The 17,591-nt window shown below is 48.5% G+C and overlaps 10 non-coding genes across 10 annotated transcripts; all 10 read left to right on the top strand.

The window, feature by feature from the left end:
* Positions 1–564: 564 nt before the first annotated feature.
* Positions 565–636, top strand: Trnat-cgu (transfer RNA threonine (anticodon CGU)). The gene has a single exon. It is a non-coding gene; the product is annotated as a tRNA-Thr (tRNA).
* A 333-nt stretch (positions 637–969) lies between these two features.
* On the top strand, positions 970–1,043 carry Trnan-guu (transfer RNA asparagine (anticodon GUU)). The gene has a single exon. It is a non-coding gene; the product is annotated as a tRNA-Asn (tRNA).
* A 6,964-nt stretch (positions 1,044–8,007) lies between these two features.
* On the top strand, positions 8,008–8,079 carry Trnat-cgu (transfer RNA threonine (anticodon CGU)). Its single transcript has one exon. It is a non-coding gene; the product is annotated as a tRNA-Thr (tRNA).
* A 333-nt stretch (positions 8,080–8,412) lies between these two features.
* Positions 8,413–8,486, top strand: Trnan-guu (transfer RNA asparagine (anticodon GUU)). The gene has a single exon. It is a non-coding gene; the product is annotated as a tRNA-Asn (tRNA).
* Positions 8,487–11,586: 3,100 nt separating this feature from the next.
* Trnat-cgu (transfer RNA threonine (anticodon CGU)) lies at positions 11,587–11,658 on the top strand. Its single transcript has one exon. It is a non-coding gene; the product is annotated as a tRNA-Thr (tRNA).
* A 333-nt stretch (positions 11,659–11,991) lies between these two features.
* On the top strand, positions 11,992–12,065 carry Trnan-guu (transfer RNA asparagine (anticodon GUU)). Its single transcript has one exon. It is a non-coding gene; the product is annotated as a tRNA-Asn (tRNA).
* A 3,325-nt stretch (positions 12,066–15,390) lies between these two features.
* On the top strand, positions 15,391–15,462 carry Trnat-cgu (transfer RNA threonine (anticodon CGU)). The gene has a single exon. It is a non-coding gene; the product is annotated as a tRNA-Thr (tRNA).
* A 333-nt stretch (positions 15,463–15,795) lies between these two features.
* On the top strand, positions 15,796–15,869 carry Trnan-guu (transfer RNA asparagine (anticodon GUU)). The gene has a single exon. It is a non-coding gene; the product is annotated as a tRNA-Asn (tRNA).
* Positions 15,870–16,362: 493 nt separating this feature from the next.
* Positions 16,363–16,434, top strand: Trnat-cgu (transfer RNA threonine (anticodon CGU)). The gene has a single exon. It is a non-coding gene; the product is annotated as a tRNA-Thr (tRNA).
* Positions 16,435–16,767: 333 nt separating this feature from the next.
* On the top strand, positions 16,768–16,841 carry Trnan-guu (transfer RNA asparagine (anticodon GUU)). The gene has a single exon. It is a non-coding gene; the product is annotated as a tRNA-Asn (tRNA).
* Positions 16,842–17,591: the final 750 nt, after the last annotated feature.

Consider the following 17,591-nt stretch of genomic DNA (forward strand, 5'->3'; position numbering starts at 1 on the left):
CGGCGTATACACCGCGAGTGCCATATGACAGGGCCTCTCTCTCGATGTCGATCTGCATTTGGCGTCTCTTAAGTGTCGGTCTGCAGTAGGCCGCTGTTGGCCGAGCGGCGTGCAGTCGCCTTACATGAAGCCCCCAGTGCCACTGTGGACGATGTAGCCAGAGAGAGGAGACGAAAGGCGCGTTTCACAGTAGAGCCACGCTATCCCACAAGCTGTGCACTAGGTCAAGTTTTGCGCAGACCGCAAACCTCAGTCGCCTTACATGAAGCCCCCAGTGCCACTGTGGACGATGTAGCCAGAGAGAGGAGTCGAAAGGCGCGTTTCACAGTAGAGCCACGCTATCCCACAAGCTGTGCACTAGGTCAAGTTTTGCGCAGACCGCAAACCTTTGTTGGTTGACGCTCGTCGTCGATCGTAAGGGTGAAACAGTGAAGAGAGTTGGAAAACGGTAAGGTGGACACCTCCAGCAACATCTGTGTGTCAAATCCGATATCTGGTCGAGGGCTGTAAGATTCAGTATGATGACGTGACAATTCGGGAGTAGCTCACGAACGCAAAGCTGCGGCCTTCTTAGCTCAGTGGTAGAGCACTGGTCTCGTAAACCAGGGGTCGTAAGTTCAACCCTCACAGAAGGCATTCATTTTTTTAACTTTGCTGCTGAGAGCAGAGCTAGCTCGAGCAGCATCTAACAGATGGCAGTGCACTGAATGAAGGGGAAGTTCTACAACCGATAAAGAGTGCTCTACTTGCATCAGAGGTTTACTGGATGTGTAGGCGGAACACTGTTTTGTATGCATTTTGTAGTATAATGTCATGCTTGGCGATGTCATTCGTTTATGAGCCCCACTACAGTGTGCATGCACGTTATCCATGTGAAGAGGCGTAAGCAGATACTACCATTCTGCGAGGTGCCTGCGAAAAGTACACGAGTTGCATTGATGAAGAGAGCAGAAGTGACCGAAAAATAAGGCCTCCGTGGCGCAATCGGCTAGCGCGTTCGGCTGTTAACCGAAAGGTTGGTGGTTCGAGCCCACCCGGGGGCGAAATCGTTTTAATCGCCACCGAGGTGAGGACGTATGTCCACTTTGATAGAGATACACAGCTAGTGTGACCATTTGGCTGTGTTTGAATGATGCCACCCAGCCTTATACACATTCAGCCACGTGACAGTGGAGGTAAAAAGAGATGAGCGTTTAAAGGGGGATACCTTGTCGACGGGGGCGAATTCGTTTTAATCGCCACCGAGGTGAGAACATATGTCCACTTTGATAGAGATACACAGCTAGTGTGACAATTTGGCTGTGTTTGAATGATGCCACACAGCCTTATACACATTCAGCCACGTGACAGTGGAGGTAAAAAGAGATGAGCGTTTAAAGGGGGATACCTTGTCGACAGGTGCGAAATCGTTTTAATCGCCACCGAGGTGAGAACATATGTCCTCTTTGATAGAGATACACAGCTAGTGTGACAATTTGGCTGTGTTTGAATGATGCCACACAGCCTTATACACATTCAGCCACGTGACAGTGGAGGTAAAAACATGGCCCTATGCGGACATTCTACCGTTTTCCTATTCATTCGGCATGTGTGACACTGCAGTAGAGCGACGACCACTACAAAAGATGTATTATTTACATTTCATTTCGGCGTATACACCGCGAGTGCCATATGACAGGGCCTGTCTCTCGATGTCGATCTGCATTTGGCGTCTCTTAAGTGTCGGTCTGCAGTAGTCCGCTGTTGGCCGTGCGGCGTGCAGAATTGAGATGAGCGTTTAAAGGGCGATACCTTGTCGACGGGGGCGAAATCGTTTTAATCGCCACCGAGGTGAGGACATATGTCCACTTTGATAGAGATACACAGCTAGTGTGACAATTTGGCTGTGTTTGAATGATGCCACACAGCCTTGTACACATTCAGCCACGTGACAGTGGAGGTAAAAAGAGATGAGCGTTTAAAGGGGGATACCTTGTCGACGGGGGCGAAATCGTTTTAATCGCCACCGAGGTGAGAACATATGTCCACTTTGATAGAGATACACAGCTAGTGTGACAATTTGGCTGTGTTTGAATGATGCCACACAGCCTTATACACATTCAGCCACGTGACAGTGGAGGTAAAAACATGGCCCTATGCGGACATTCTACCGTTTTCCTATTCATTCGGCATGTGTGACACTGCAGTAGAGCGACGACCACTACAAAAGATGTATTATTTACATTTCATTTCGGTGTATACACCGCGAGTGCCATATGACAGGGGCTCTCTCTCGATGTCGATCTGCATTTGGCGTCTCTTAAGTATCGGTCTGCAGTAGGCCGCTGTTGGCCGAGCGGCGTGCAGAATTGAGATGAGCGTTTAAAGGGGGATACCTTGTCGACGGGGGCGAAATCGTTTTAATCGCCACCGAGGTGAGGACATATGTCCACTTTGATAGAGATACACAGCTAGTGTGACAATTTGGCTGTGTTTGAATGATGCCACACAGCCTTATACACATTCAGCCACGTGACAGTGGATGTAAAAAGAGATGAGCGTTTAAAGGGGGATACCTTGTCGACGGGGGCGAAATCGTTTTAATCGCCACCGAGATGAGGACATATGTCCACTTTGATAGAGATACGCAGCTAGTGTGACAATTTGGCTGTGTTTGAATGATGCCACACAGCCTTATACACATTCAGCCACGTGACAGTGGAGGTAAAAACATGGCCCTATGCGGACATTCTACCGTTTTCCTATTCATTCGGCATGTGTGACACTGCAGTAGAGCGACGACCACTACAAAAGATGTATTATTTACATTTCATTTCGGCGTATACACCGCGAGTGCCATATGACAGGGCCTGTCTCTCGATGTCGATCTGCATTTGGCGTCTCTTAAGTGTCGGTCTGCAGTAGTCCGCTGTTGGCCGAGCGGCGTGCAGAATTGAGATGAGCGTTTAAAGGGGGATACCTTGTCGACGGGGGCGAAATCGTTTTAATCGCCACCGAGGTGAGGACATATGTCCACTTTGATAGAGATACACAGCTAGTGTGACAATTTGGCTGTGTTTGAATGATGCCACACAGCCTTATTCACATTCAGCCACGTGACAGTGAAGGTAAAAAGAGATGAGCGTTTAAAGGTGGATACCTTGTCGACGGGGGCGAAATCGTTTTAATCGCCACCGAGGTGAGAACATATGTCCTCTTTGATAGAGATACACAGCTAGTGTGACAATTTGGCTGTGTTTGAATGATGCCACACAGCCTTATACACATTCAGCCACGTGACAGTGGAGGTAAAAACATGGCCCTATGCGGACATTCTACCGTTTTCCTATTCATTGGGCATGTGTGACACTGCAGTAGAGCGACGACCACTACAAAAGATGTATTATTTACATTTCATTTCGGTGTATACACCGCGAGTGCCATATGACAGGGCCTCTCTCTCGATGTCGATCTGCATTTGGCGTCTCTTAAGTATCGGTCTGCAGTAGTCCGCTGTTGGCCGAGCGGCGTGCAGAATTGAGATGAGCGTTTAAAGGGGGATACCTTGTCGACGGGGGCGAAATCGTTTTAATCGCCACCGAGGTGAGGACATATGTCCACTTTGATAGAGATACACAGCTAGTGTGACAATTTGGCTGTGTTTGAATGATGCCACACAGCCTTATACACATTCAGCCACGTGACAGTGGAGGTAAAAAGAGATGAGCGTTTAAAGGGGGATACCTTGTCGACGGGGGCGAAATCGTTTTAATCGCCACCGAGATGAGGACATATGTCCACTTTGATAGAGATACACAGCTAGAGTGACAGTGTGGCTGTGTTTGAATGATGCCACACAGCCTTATACACATTCAGCCACGTGACAGTGGAGGTAAAAACATGGCCCTATGCGGACATTCTACCGTTTTCCTATTCATTCGGCACGTGTGACACTGCAGTAGAGCGACGAGCACTACAAAAGATGTATTATTTACATTTCATTTCGGCGTATACACCGCGAGTGTTACATGACAGGGCCTCTCTCTCGATGTCGATCTGCATTTGGCGTCTCTTAAGTGTCGGTCTGCAGTAGGCCGCTGTTGGCCGAGCGGCGTGCAGAATTGAGATGAGCGTTTAAAGTGGGATACCTTGTCGACGGGGGCGAAATCGTTTTAATCGCCACTGAGGTGAGGACATATGTCCACTTTGATAGAGATACACAGCTAGTGTGACAATTTGGCTGTGATTGAATGATGCCACACAGCCTTATACACATTCAGCCACGTGACAGTGGAGGTAAAAAGAGATGAGCGTTTAAAGGGGGATACCTTGTCGACGGGGGCGAAATCGTTTTAATCGCCACCGAGAAGAGGACATATGTCCACTTTGATAGAGATACACAGCTAGTGTGACAATTTGGCTGTGTTTGAATGATGCCACACAGCCTTATACACATTCAACCACGTGACAGTGGAGGTAAAAAGAGATGAGCGTTTAAAGGGGGATTCCTTGTCGACGGGGGCGAAATCGTATTAATCGCCACCGAGATGAGGACATATGTCCACTTTGATAGAGATACACAGCTAGTGTGACAATTTGGCTGTGTTTGAATGATGCCACACAGCCTTATACACATTCAGCTACGTGACAGTGGAGGTAAAAAGAGATGAGCGTTTAAAGGGGGATACCTTGTCGACGGAGGCGAAATCGTTTTAATCGCCACCGAGATGAGGACATATGTCCACTTTGATAGAGATACACAGCTAGAGTGACAGTTTGGCTGTGTTTGAATGATGCCACACAGCCTTATACACATTCAGCCACGTGACAGTGGAGGTAAAAACATGGCCCTATGCGGACATTCTACCGTTTTCCTATTCATTCGGCATGTGTGACACTGCAGTAGAGCGACGAGCACTGGAAAAGATGTATTATTTACATTTCATTTCGGCGTATACACCGCGAGTGCCACATGACAGGGCCTCTCTCTCGATGTCGATCTGCATTTGGCGTCTCTTAAGTGTCGGTCTGCAGTAGGCCGCTGTTGGCCGAGCGGCGTGCAGAATTGAGATGAGCATTTAAAGGGGGATACCTTGTCGACGGGGGCGAAATCGTTTTAATCGCCACTGAGGTGAGGACATATGTCCACTTTGATAGAGATACACAGCTAGTGTGACAATTTGGCTGTGTTTGAATGATGCCACACCGCCTTATACACATTCAGCCACGTGACAGTGGAGGTAAAAAGAGATGAGCGTTTAAAGGGGGATACCTTGTCGACGGGGGCGAAATTGTTTTAATCGCCACCGAGATGAGGACATATGTCCACTTTGATAGAGATACACAGCTAGTGTGACAATTTGGCTGTGTTTGAATGATGCCACACAGCCTTATACACATTCAGCCACGTGACAGTGGAGGTAAAAACATGGCCCTATGCGGACATTCTACCGTTTTCCTATTCATTCGGCATGTGTGACACTGCAGTAGAGCGACGACCACTACAAAAGAAGTATTATTTACATTTCATTTCGGCGTATACACCGCGAGTGCCATATGACAGGGCCTCTCTCTCGATGTCGATCTGCATTTGGCGTCTCTTAAGTATCGGTCTGCAGTAGTCCGCTGTTGGCCGAGCGGCGTGCAGAATTGAGATGAGCGTTTAAAGGGGGATACCTTGTCGACGGGGGCGAAATCGTTTTAATCGCCACCGAGGTGAGGACATATGTCCACTTTGATAGAGATACACAGCTAGTGTGACAATTTGGCTGTGTTTGAATGATGCCACACAGCCTTATACACATTCAGCCACGTGACAGTGGAGGTAAAAAGAGATGAGCGTTTAAAGGGGGATACCTTGTCGACGGGGGCGAAATCGTTTTAATCGCCACCGAGATGAGGACATATGTCCACTTTGATAGAGATACACAACTAGAGTGACAGTGTGGCTGTGTTTGAATGATGCCACACAGCCTTATACACATTCAGCCACGTGACAGTGGAGGTAAAAACATGGCCCTATGCGGACATTCTACCGTTTTCCTATTCATTCGGCACGTGTGACACTGCAGTAGAGCGACGAGCACTACAAAAGATGTATTATTTACATTTCATTTCGGCGTATACACCGCGAGTGCCACATGACAGGGCCTCTCTCTCGATGTCGATCTGCATTTGGCGTCTCTTAAGTGTCGGTCTGCAGTAGGCCGCTGTTGGCCGAGCGGCGTGCAGAATTGAGATGAGCGTTTAAAGTGGGATACCTTGTCGACGGGGGCGAAATCGTTTTAATCGCCACTGAGGTGAGGACATATGTCCACTTTGATAGAGATACACAGCTAGTGTGACAATTTGGCTGTGATTGAATGATGCCACACAGCCTTATACACATTCAGCCACGTGACAGTGGAGGTAAAAAGAGATGAGCGTTTAAAGGGGGATACCTTGTCGACGGGGGCGAAATCGTTTTAATCGCCACCGAGAAGAGGACATATGTCCACTTTGATAGAGATACACAGCTAGTGTGACAATTTGGCTGTGTTTGAATGATGCCACACAGCCTTATACACATTCAGCTACGTGACAGTGGAGGTAAAAAGAGATGAGCGTTTAAAGGGGGATACCTTGTCGACGGAGGCGAAATCGTTTTAATCGCCACCGAGATGAGGACATATGTCCACTTTGATAGAGATACACAGCTAGAGTGACAGTTTGGCTGTGTTTGAATGATGCCACACAGCCTTATACACATTCAGCCACGTGACAGTGGAGGTAAAAACATGGCCCTATGCGGACATTCTACCGTTTTCCTATTCATTCGGCATGTGTGACACTGCAGTAGAGCGACGAGCACTGCAAAAGATGTATTATTTACATTTCATTTCGGCGTATACACCGCGAGTGCCACATGACAGGGCCTCTCTCTCGATGTCGATCTGCATTTGGCGTCTCTTAAGTGTCGGTCTGCAGTAGGCCGCTGTTGGCCGAGCGGCGTGCAGAATTGAGATGAGCATTTAAAGGGGGATACCTTGTCGACGGGGGCGAAATCGTTTTAATCGCCACTGAGGTGAGGACATATGTCCACTTTGATAGAGATACACAGCTAGTGTGACAATTTGGCTGTGTTTGAATGATGCCACACCGCCTTATACACATTCAGCCACGTGACAGTGGAGGTAAAAAGAGATGAGCGTTTAAAGGGGGATACCTTGTCGACGGGGGCGAAATTGTTTTAATCGCCACCGAGATGAGGACATATGTCCACTTTGATAGAGATACACAGCTAGTGTGACAATTTGGCTGTGTTTGAATGATGCCACACAGCCTTATACACATTCAGCCACGTGACAGTGGAGGTAAAAGCATGGCCCTATGCGGACATTCTACCGTTTTCCTATTCATTCGGCATGCGTGACACTGAAGTAGAGCGACGACCACTACAAAAGAAGTATTATTTACATTTCATTTCGGCGTATACACCGCGAGTGCCATATGACAGGGCCTCTCTCTCGATGTCGATCTGCATTTGGCGTCTCTTAAGTGTCGGTCTGCAGTAGGCCGCTGTTGGCCGAGCGGCGTGCAGTCGCCTTACATGAAGCCCCCAGTGCCACTGTGGACGATGTAGCCAGAGAGAGGAGACGAAAGGCGCGTTTCACAGTAGAGCCACGCTATCCCACAAGCTGTGCACTAGGTCAAGTTTTGCGCAGACCGCAAACCTCAGTCGCCTTACATGAAGCCCCCAGTGCCACTGTGGACGATGTAGCCAGAGAGAGGAGTCGAAAGGCGCGTTTCACAGTAGAGCCACGCTATCCCACAAGCTGTGCACTAGGTCAAGTTTTGCGCAGACCGCAAACCTTTGGTGGTTGACGCTCGTCGTCGATCGTAAGGGTGAAACAGTGAAGAGAGTTGGAAAACGGTAAGGTGGACACCTCCAGCAGCATCTGTGTGTCAAATCCGATATCTGGTCGAGGGCTGTAAGATTCAGTATGATGACGTGACAATTCGGGAGTAGCTCACGAACGCAAAGCTGCGGCCTTCTTAGCTCAGTGGTAGAGCACTGGTCTCGTAAACCAGGGGTCGTAAGTTCAACCCTCACAGAAGGCATTCATTTTTTTAACTTTGCTGCTGAGAGCAGAGCTAGCTCGAGCAGCATCTAACAGATGGCAGTGCACTGAATGAAGGGGAAGTTCTACAACCGATAAAGAGTGCTCTACTTGCATCAGAGGTTTACTGGATGTGTAGGCGGAACACTGTTTTGTATGGATTTTGTAGTATAATGTCATGCTTGGCGATGTCATTCGTTTATGAGCCCCACTACAGTGTGCATGCACGTTATCCATGTGAAGAGGCGTAAGCAGATACTACCATTCTGCGAGGTGCCTGCGAAAAGTACACGAGTTGCATTGATGAAGAGAGCAGAAGTGACCGAAAAATAAGGCCTCCGTGGCGCAATCGGCTAGCGCGTTCGGCTGTTAACCGAAAGGTTGGTGGTTCGAGCCCACCCGGGGGCGAAATCGTTTTAATCGCCACCGAGGTGAGGACGTATGTCCACTTTGATAGAGATACACAGCTAGTGTGACCATTTGGCTGTGTTTGAATGATGCCACCCAGCCTTATACACATTCAGCCACGTGACAGTGGAGGTAAAAAGAGATGAGCGTTTAAAGGGGGATACCTTGTCGACGGGGGCGAATTCGTTTTAATCGCCACCGAGGTGAGAACATATGTCCACTTTGGTAGAGATACACAGCTAGTGTGACAATTTGGCTGTGTTTGAATGATGCCACACAGCCTTATACACATTCAGCCACGTGACAGTGGAGGTAAAAACATGGCCCTATGCGGACATTCTACCGTTTTCCTATTCATTCGGCATGTGTGACACTGCAGTAGAGCGACGACCACTACAAAAGATGTATTATTTACATTTCATTTCGGTGTATACACCGCGAGTGCCATATGACAGGGCCTCTCTCTCGATGTCGATCTGCATTTGGCGTCTCTTAAGTATCGGTCTGCAGTAGGCCGCTGTTGGCCGAGCGGCGTGCAGAATTGAGATGAGCGTTTAAAGGGGGATACCTTGTCGACGGGGGCGAAATCGTTTTAATCGCCACCGAGGTGAGGACATATGTCCACTTTGATAGAGATACACAGCTAGTGTGACAATTTGGCTGTGTTTGAATGATGCCACACAGCCTTATACACATTCAGCCACGTGACAGTGGAGGTAAAAAGAGATGAGCGTTTAAAGGGGGATACCTTGTCGACGGGGGCGAAATCGTTTTAATCGCCACCGAGATGAGGACATATGTCCACTTTGATAGAGATACACAGCTAGAGTGACAGTTTGGCTGTGTTTGAATGATGCCACACAGCCTTATACACATTCAGCCACGTGACAGTGGAGGTAAAAACATGGCCCTATGCGGACATTCTACCGTTTTCCTATTCATTCGGCATGTGTGACACTGCAGTAGAGCGACGACCACTACAATAGGTGTATTATTTACATTTCATTTCGGTGTATACACCGCGAGTGCCATATGACAGGGCCTCTCTCTCGATGTCGATCTGCATTTGGCGTCTCTTAAGAATCGGTCTGCAGTAGGCCGCTGTTGGCCGAGCGGCGTGCAGAATTGAGATGAGCGTTTAAAGGGGGATACCTTGTCGACGGGGGCGAAATCGTTTTAATCGCCACCGAGGTGAGGACATTTGTCCACTTTGATAGAGATACACAGCTAGTGTGACAATTTGGCTGTGTTTGAATGATGCCACACAGCCTTATACACATTCAGCCACGTGACAGTGGAGGTAAAAAGAGATGAGCGTTTTAAGGGGGATACCTTGTCGACAGGGGCGAAATCGTTTTAATCGCCACCGAGATGAGGACATATGTCCACTTTGATAGAGATACACAGCTAGAGTGACAGTTTGGCTGTGTTTGAATGATGCCACACAGCCTTATACACATTCAGCCACGTGACAGTGGAGGTAAAAACATGGCCCTATGCGGACATTCTACCGTTTTCCTATTCATTCGGCATGTGTGACACTGCAGTAGAGCGACGAGCACTACAAATGATGTATTATTTACATTTCATTTCGGAGTATACAGCGCGAGTGCCACATGACAGGGCCTCTCTCTCGATGTCGATCTGCATTTGGCGTCTCTTAAGTGTCGGTCTGCAGTAGGCCGCTGTTGGCTGAGCGGCGTGCAGAATTGAGATGAGCGTTTAAAGTGGGATACCTTGTCGACGGGGGCGAAATCGTTTTAATCGCCACTGAGGTGAGGACATATGTCCACTTTGATAGAGATACACAGCTAGTGTGACAATTTGGCTGTGATTGAATGATGCCACACAGCCTTATACACATTCAGCCACGTGACAGTGGAGGTAAAAAGAGATGAGCGTTTAAAGGGGGATACCTTGTCGACGGGGGCGAAATCGTTTTAATCGCCACCGAGATGAGGACATATGTCCACTTTGATAGAGATACACAGCTAGTGTGACAATTTGGCTGTGTTTGAATGATGCCACACAGCCTTATACACATTCAGCCACGTGACAGTGGAGGTAAAAAGAGATGAGCGTTTAAAGGGGGATTCCTTGTCGACGGGGGCGAAATCGTTTTAATCGCCACCGAGATGAGGACATATGTCCACTTTGATAGAGATACACAGCTAGTGTGACAATTTGGCTGTGTTTGAATGATGCCACACAGCCTTATAGACATTCAGCTACGTGACAGTGGAGGTAAAAAGAGATGAGCGTTTAAAGGGGGATACCTTGTCGACGGGGGCGAAATCGTTTTAATCGCCACCGAGATGAGGACATATGTCCACTTTGATAGAGATACACAGCTAGAGTGACAGTTTGGCTGTGTTTGAATGATGCCACACAGCCTTATACACATTCAGCCACGTGACAGTGGAGGTAAAAACATGGCCCTATGCGGACGTTCTACCGTTTTCCTATTAATTCGGCATGTGTGACACTGCAGTAGAGCGACGACCACTACAAAAGATGTATTATTTACATTTCATTTCGGCGTATACACCGCGAGTGCCATATGACAGGGCCTCTCTCTCGATGTCGATCTGCATTTGGCGTCTCTTAAGTGTCGGTCTGCAGTAGGCCGCTGTTGGCCGAGCGGCGTGCAGTCGCCTTACATGAAGCCCCCAGTGCCACTGTGGACGATGTAGCCAGAGAGAGGAGACGAAAGGCGCGTTTCACAGTAGAGCCACGCTATCCCACAAGCTGTGCACTAGGTCAAGTTTTGCGCAGACCGCAAACCTCAGTCGCCTTACATGAAGCCCCCAGTGCCACTGTGGACGATGTAGCCAGAGAGAGGAGTCGAAAGGCGCGTTTCACAGTAGAGCCACGCTATCCCACAAGCTGTGCACTAGGTCAAGTTTTGCGCAGACCGCAAACCTTTGGTGGTTGACGCTCGTCGTCGATCGTAAGGGTGAAACAGTGAAGAGAGTTGGAAAACGGTAAGGTGGACACCTCCAGCAGCATCTGTGTGTCAAATCCGATATCTGGTCGAGGGCTGTAAGATTCAGTATGATGACGTGACAATTCGGGAGTAGCTCACGAACGCAAAGCTGCGGCCTTCTTAGCTCAGTGGTAGAGCACTGGTCTCGTAAACCAGGGGTCGTAAGTTCAACCCTCACAGAAGGCATTCATTTTTTTAACTTTGCTGCTGAGAGCAGAGCTAGCTCGAGCAGCATCTAACAGATGGCAGTGCACTGAATGAAGGGGAAGTTCTACAACCGATAAAGAGTGCTCTACTTGCATCAGAGGTTTACTGGATGTGTAGGCGGAACACTGTTTTGTATGCATTTTGTAGTATAATGTCATGCTTGGCGATGTCATTCGTTTATGAGCCCCACTACAGTGTGCATGCACGTTATCCATGTGAAGAGGCGTAAGCAGATACTACCATTCTGCGAGGTGCCTGCGAAAAGTACACGAGTTGCATTGATGAAGAGAGCAGAAGTGACCGAAAGTTAAGGCCTCCGTGGCGCAATCGGCTAGCGCGTTCGGCTGTTAACCGAAAGGTTGGTGGTTCGAGCCCACCCGGGGGCGAAATCGTTTTAATCGCCACCGAGGTGAGGACGTATGTCCACTTTGATAGAGATACACAGCTAGTGTGACCATTTGGCTGTGTTTGAATGATGCCACCCAGCCTTATACACATTCAGCCACGTGACAGTGGAGGTAAAAGGAGATGAGCGTTTAAAGGGGGATACCTTGTCGACGGGGGCGAATTCGTTTTAATCGCCACCGAGGTGAGAACATATGTCCACTTTGATAGAGATACGCAGCTAGTGTGACAATTTGGCTGTGTTTGAATGATGCCACACAGCCTTATACACATTCAGCCACGTGACAGTGGAGGTAAAAACATGGCCCTATGCGGACTTTCTACCGTTTTGCTATTCATTCGGCATGTGTGACACTGCAGTAGAGCGACGACCACTACAAAAGATGTATTATTTACATTTCATTTCGCCGTATACACCGCGAGTGCCATATGACAGGGCCTGTCTCTCGATGTCGATCTGCATTTGGCGTCTCTTAAGTGTCGGTCTGCAGTAGTCCGCTGTTGGCCGAGCGGCGTGCAGAATTGAGATGAGCGTTTAAAGGGGGATTCCTTGTCGACGGGGGCGAAATCGTTTTAATCGCCACCGAGATGAGGACATATGTCCACTTTGATAGAGATACACAGCTAGTGTGACAATTTGGCTGTGTTTGAATGATGCCACACAGCCTTATAGACATTCAGCTACGTGACAGTGGAGGTAAAAAGAGATGAGCGTTTAAAGGGGGATACCTTGTCGACGAGGGCGAAATCGTTTTAATGGCCACCGAGATGAGGACATATGTCCACTTTGATAGAGATACACAGCTAGAGTGACAGTTTGGCTGTGTTTGAATGATGCCACACAGCCTTATACACATTCAGCCACGTGACAGTGGAGGTAAAAACATGGCCCTATGCAGACATTCTACAGTTTTCCTATTCATTCGGCATGTGTGACACTGCAGTAGAGCGACGAGCACTACAAAAGATGTATTATTGACATTTCATTTCGGCGTATACACCGCGTGTGCCATATGACAGGGCCTGTCTCTCGATGTCGATCTGCATTTGGCGTCTCTTAAGTGTCGGTCTGCAGTAGTCCGCTGTTGGCCGAGCGGCGTGCAGAATTGAGATGAGCGTTTAAAGGGGGATTCCTTGTCGACGGGGGCGAAATCGTTTTAATCGCCACCGAGATGAGGACATATGTCCACTTTGATAGAGATACACAGCTAGTGTGACAATTTGGCTGTGTTTGAATGATGCCACACAGCCTTATAGACATTCAGCTACGTGACAGTGGAGGTAAAAAGAGATGAGCGTTTAAAGGGGGATACCTTGTCGACGGGGGCGAAATCGTTTTAATCGCCACCGAGATGAGGACATATGTCCACTTTGATAGAGATACACAGCTAGAGTGACAGTTTGGCTGTGTTTGAATGATGCCACACAGCCTTATACACATTCAGCCACGTGACAGTGGAGGTAAAAACATGGCCCTATGCGGACGTTCTACCGTTTTCCTATTAATTCGGCATGTGTGACACTGCAGTAGAGCGACGACCACTACAAAAGATGTATTATTTACATTTCATTTCGGCGTATACACCGCGAGTGCCATATGACAGGGCCTCTCTCTCGATGTCGATCTGCATTTGGCGTCTCTTAAGTGTCGGTCTGCAGTAGTCCGCTGTTGGCCGAGCGGCGTGCAGAATTGAGATGAGCGTTTAAAGGGGGATTCCTTGTCGACGGGGGCGAAATCGTTTTAATCGCCACCGAGATGAGGACATATGTCCACTTTGATAGAGATACACAGCTAGTGTGACAATTTGGCTGTGTTTGAATGATGCCACACAGCCTTATAGACATTCAGCTACGTGACAGTGGAGGTAAAAAGAGATGAGCGTTTAAAGGGGGATACCTTGTCGACGAGGGCGAAATCGTTTTAATGGCCACCGAGATGAGGACATATGTCCACTTTGATAGAGATACACAGCTAGAGTGACAGTTTGGCTGTGTTTGAATGATGCCACACAGCCTTATACACATTCAGCCACGTGACAGTGGAGGTAAAAACATGGCCCTATGCGGACATTCTACAGTTTTCCTATTCATTCGGCATGTGTGACACTGCAGTAGAGCGACGAGCACTACAAAAGATGTATTATTGACATTTCATTTCGGCGTATACACCGCGTGTGCCATATGACAGGGCCTGTCTCTCGATGTCGATCTGCATTTGGCGTCTCTTAAGTGTCGGTCTGCAGTAGTCCGCTGTTGGCCGAGCGGCGTGCAGAATTGAGATGAGCGTTTAAAGGGGGATTCCTTGTCGACGGGGGCGAAATCGTTTTAATCGCCACCGAGATGAGGACATATGTCCACTTTGATAGAGATACACAGCTAGTGTGACAATTTGGCTGTGTTTGAATGATGCCACACAGCCTTATAGACATTCAGCTACGTGACAGTGGAGGTAAAAAGAGATGAGCGTTTAAAGGGGGATACCTTGTCGACGGGGGCGAAATCGTTTTAATCGCCACCGAGATGAGGACATATGTCCACTTTGATAGAGATACACAGCTAGAGTGACAGTTTGGCTGTGTTTGAATGATGCCACACAGCCTTATACACATTCAGCCACGTGACAGTGGAGGTAAAAACATGGCCCTATGCGGACGTTCTACCGTTTTCCTATTAATTCGGCATGTGTGACACTGCAGTAGAGCGACGACCACTACAAAAGATGTATTATTTACATTTCATTTCGGCGTATACACCGCGAGTGCCATATGACAGGGCCTCTCTCTCGATGTCGATCTGCATTTGGCGTCTCTTAAGTGTCGGTCTGCAGTAGGCCGCTGTTGGCCGAGCGGCGTGCAGTCGCCTTACATGAAGCCCCCAGTGCCACTGTGGACGATGTAGCCAGAGAGAGGAGACGAAAGGCGCGTTTCACAGTAGAGCCACGCTATCCCACAAGCTGTGCACTAGGTCAAGTTTTGCGCAGACCGCAAACCTCAGTCGCCTTACATGAAGCCCCCAGTGCCACTGTGGACGATGTAGCCAGAGAGAGGAGTCGAAAGGCGCGTTTCACAGTAGAGCCACGCTATCCCACAAGCTGTGCACTAGGTCAAGTTTTGCGCAGACCGCAATCCTTTGGTGGCTTGACGCTCGTCGTCGATCGTAAGGGTGAAACAGTGAAGAGAGTTGGAAAACGGTAAGGTGGACACCTCCAGCAGCATCTGTGTGTCAAATCCGATATCTGGTCGAGGGCTGTAAGATTCAGTATGATGACGTGACAATTCGGGAGTAGCTCACGAATGCAAAGCTGCGGCCTTCTTAGTTCAGTGGTAGAGCACTGGTCTCGTAAACCAGGGGTCGTGAGTTCGACCCTCACAGAAGGCATTCATTTTTTTAACTTTGCTGCTGAGAGCAGAGCTAGCTCGAGCAGCATCTAACAGATGGCAGTGCACTGAATGAAGGGGAAGTTCTACAACCGATAAAGTGTGCTCTACTTGCATCAGAGGTTTACTGTATGGGTAGGCGGAACACTGTTTTGTATGCATTTTGTAGTATAATGTCATGCTTGGCGATGTCATTTGTTTATGAGCCCCACTACAGTGTGCATGCACGTTATCCATGTGAAGAGGCGTAAGCAGATACTACCATTCTGCGAGGTGCCTGCGAAAAGTATACGACTTGCATTGATAAAGAGAGCAGAAGTGACCGAAAGTCAAGGCCTCCGTGGCGCAATCGGCTAGCGCGTTCGGCTGTTAACCGAAAGGTTGGTGGTTCGAGCCCACCCGGGGATGAAATCGTTTTAATCGCCACCGAGGTGAGGACGTATGTCCACTTTGATAGAGATACACAGCTAGTGTGACAATTTGGCTGTGTTTGAATGATGCCACCCAGCCTTATACACATTCAGCCACGTGACAGTGGAGGTAAAAACATGGGCCTATGCGGACGTTCTACCGTTTTCCTATTAATTCGGCATGTGTGACACTGCAGTAGAGCGACGACCACTACAAAAGATGTATTATTTACATTTCATTTCGGCGTATACACCGCGAGTGCCATATGACAGGGCCTCTCTCTCGATGTCGATCTGCATTTGGCGTCTCTTAAGTGTCGGTCTGCAGTAGGCCGCTGTTGGCCGAGCGGCGTGCAGTCGCAGAGTTGGAAAACGGTAAGGTGGACACCTCCAGCAGCATCTGTGTGTCAAATCCGATATCTGGTCGAGGGCTGTAAGATTCAGTATGATGACGTGACAATTCGGGAGTAGCTCACGAATGCAAAGCTGCGGCCTTCTTAGCTCAGTGGTAGAGCACTGGTCTCGTAAACCAGGGGTCGTGAGTTCGACCCTCACAGAAGGCATTCATTTTTTTAACTTTGCTGCTGAGAGCAGAGCTAGCTCGAGCAGCATCTAACAGATGGCAGTGCACTGAATGAAGGGGAAGTTCTGCAACCGATAAAGAGTGCTCTACTTGCATCAGAGGTTTACTGGATGTGTAGGCGGAACACTGTTTTGTATGTATTTTGTAGTATAATGTCATGCTTGGCGATGTCATTCGTTTATGAGCCCCACTACAGTGTGCATGCACGTTATCCATGTGAAGAGGCGTAAGCAGATACTACCATTCTGCGAGGTGCCTGCGAAAAGTATACGACTTGCATTGATAAAGAGAGCAGAAGTGACCGAAAGTCAAGGCCTCCGTGGCGCAATCGGCTAGCGCGTTCGGCTGTTAACCGAAAGGTTGGTGGTTCGAGCCCACCCGGGGGCGAAATCGTTTTAATCGCCACCGAGGTGAGGACGTATGTCCACTTTGATAGAGATACACAGCTAGTGTGACAATTTGGCTGTGTTTGAATGATGCCACCCAGCCTTATACACATTCAGCCACGTGACAGTGGAGGTAAAAACATGGCCCTATGCGGACGTTCTACCGTTTTCCTATTAATTCGGCATGTGTGACACTGCAGTAGAGCGACGACCACTACAAAAGATGTATTATTTACATTTCATTTCGGCGTATACACCGCGAGTGCCATATGACAGGGCCTCTCTCTCGATGTCGATCTGCATTTGGCGTCTCTTAAGTGTCGGTCTGCAGTAGTCCGCTGTTGGCCGAGCGGCGTGCAGAATTGAGATGAGCGTTTAAAGGGGGATTCCTTGTCGACGGGGGCGAAATCGTTTTAATCGCCACCGAGATGAGGACATATGTCCACTTTGATAGAGATACACAGCTAGTGTGACAATTTGGCTGTGTTTGAATGATGCCACACAGCCTTATAGACATTCAGCTACGTGACAGTGGAGGTAAAAAGAGATGAGCGTTTAAAGGGGGATACCTTGTCGACGGGGGCGAAATCGTTTTAATCGCCACCGAGATGAGGACATATGTCCACTTTGATAGAGATACACAGCTAGAGTGACAGTTTGGCTGTGTTTGAATGATGCCACACAGCCTTATACACATTCAGCCACGTGACAGTGGAGGTAAAAACATGGCCCTATGCGGACGTTCTACCGT

The sequence above is a fragment of the Schistocerca cancellata genome, chromosome 6 (genome assembly GCF_023864275.1).
Source record: "Schistocerca cancellata isolate TAMUIC-IGC-003103 chromosome 6, iqSchCanc2.1, whole genome shotgun sequence".
Taxonomy (NCBI): domain Eukaryota; kingdom Metazoa; phylum Arthropoda; class Insecta; order Orthoptera; family Acrididae; genus Schistocerca; species Schistocerca cancellata.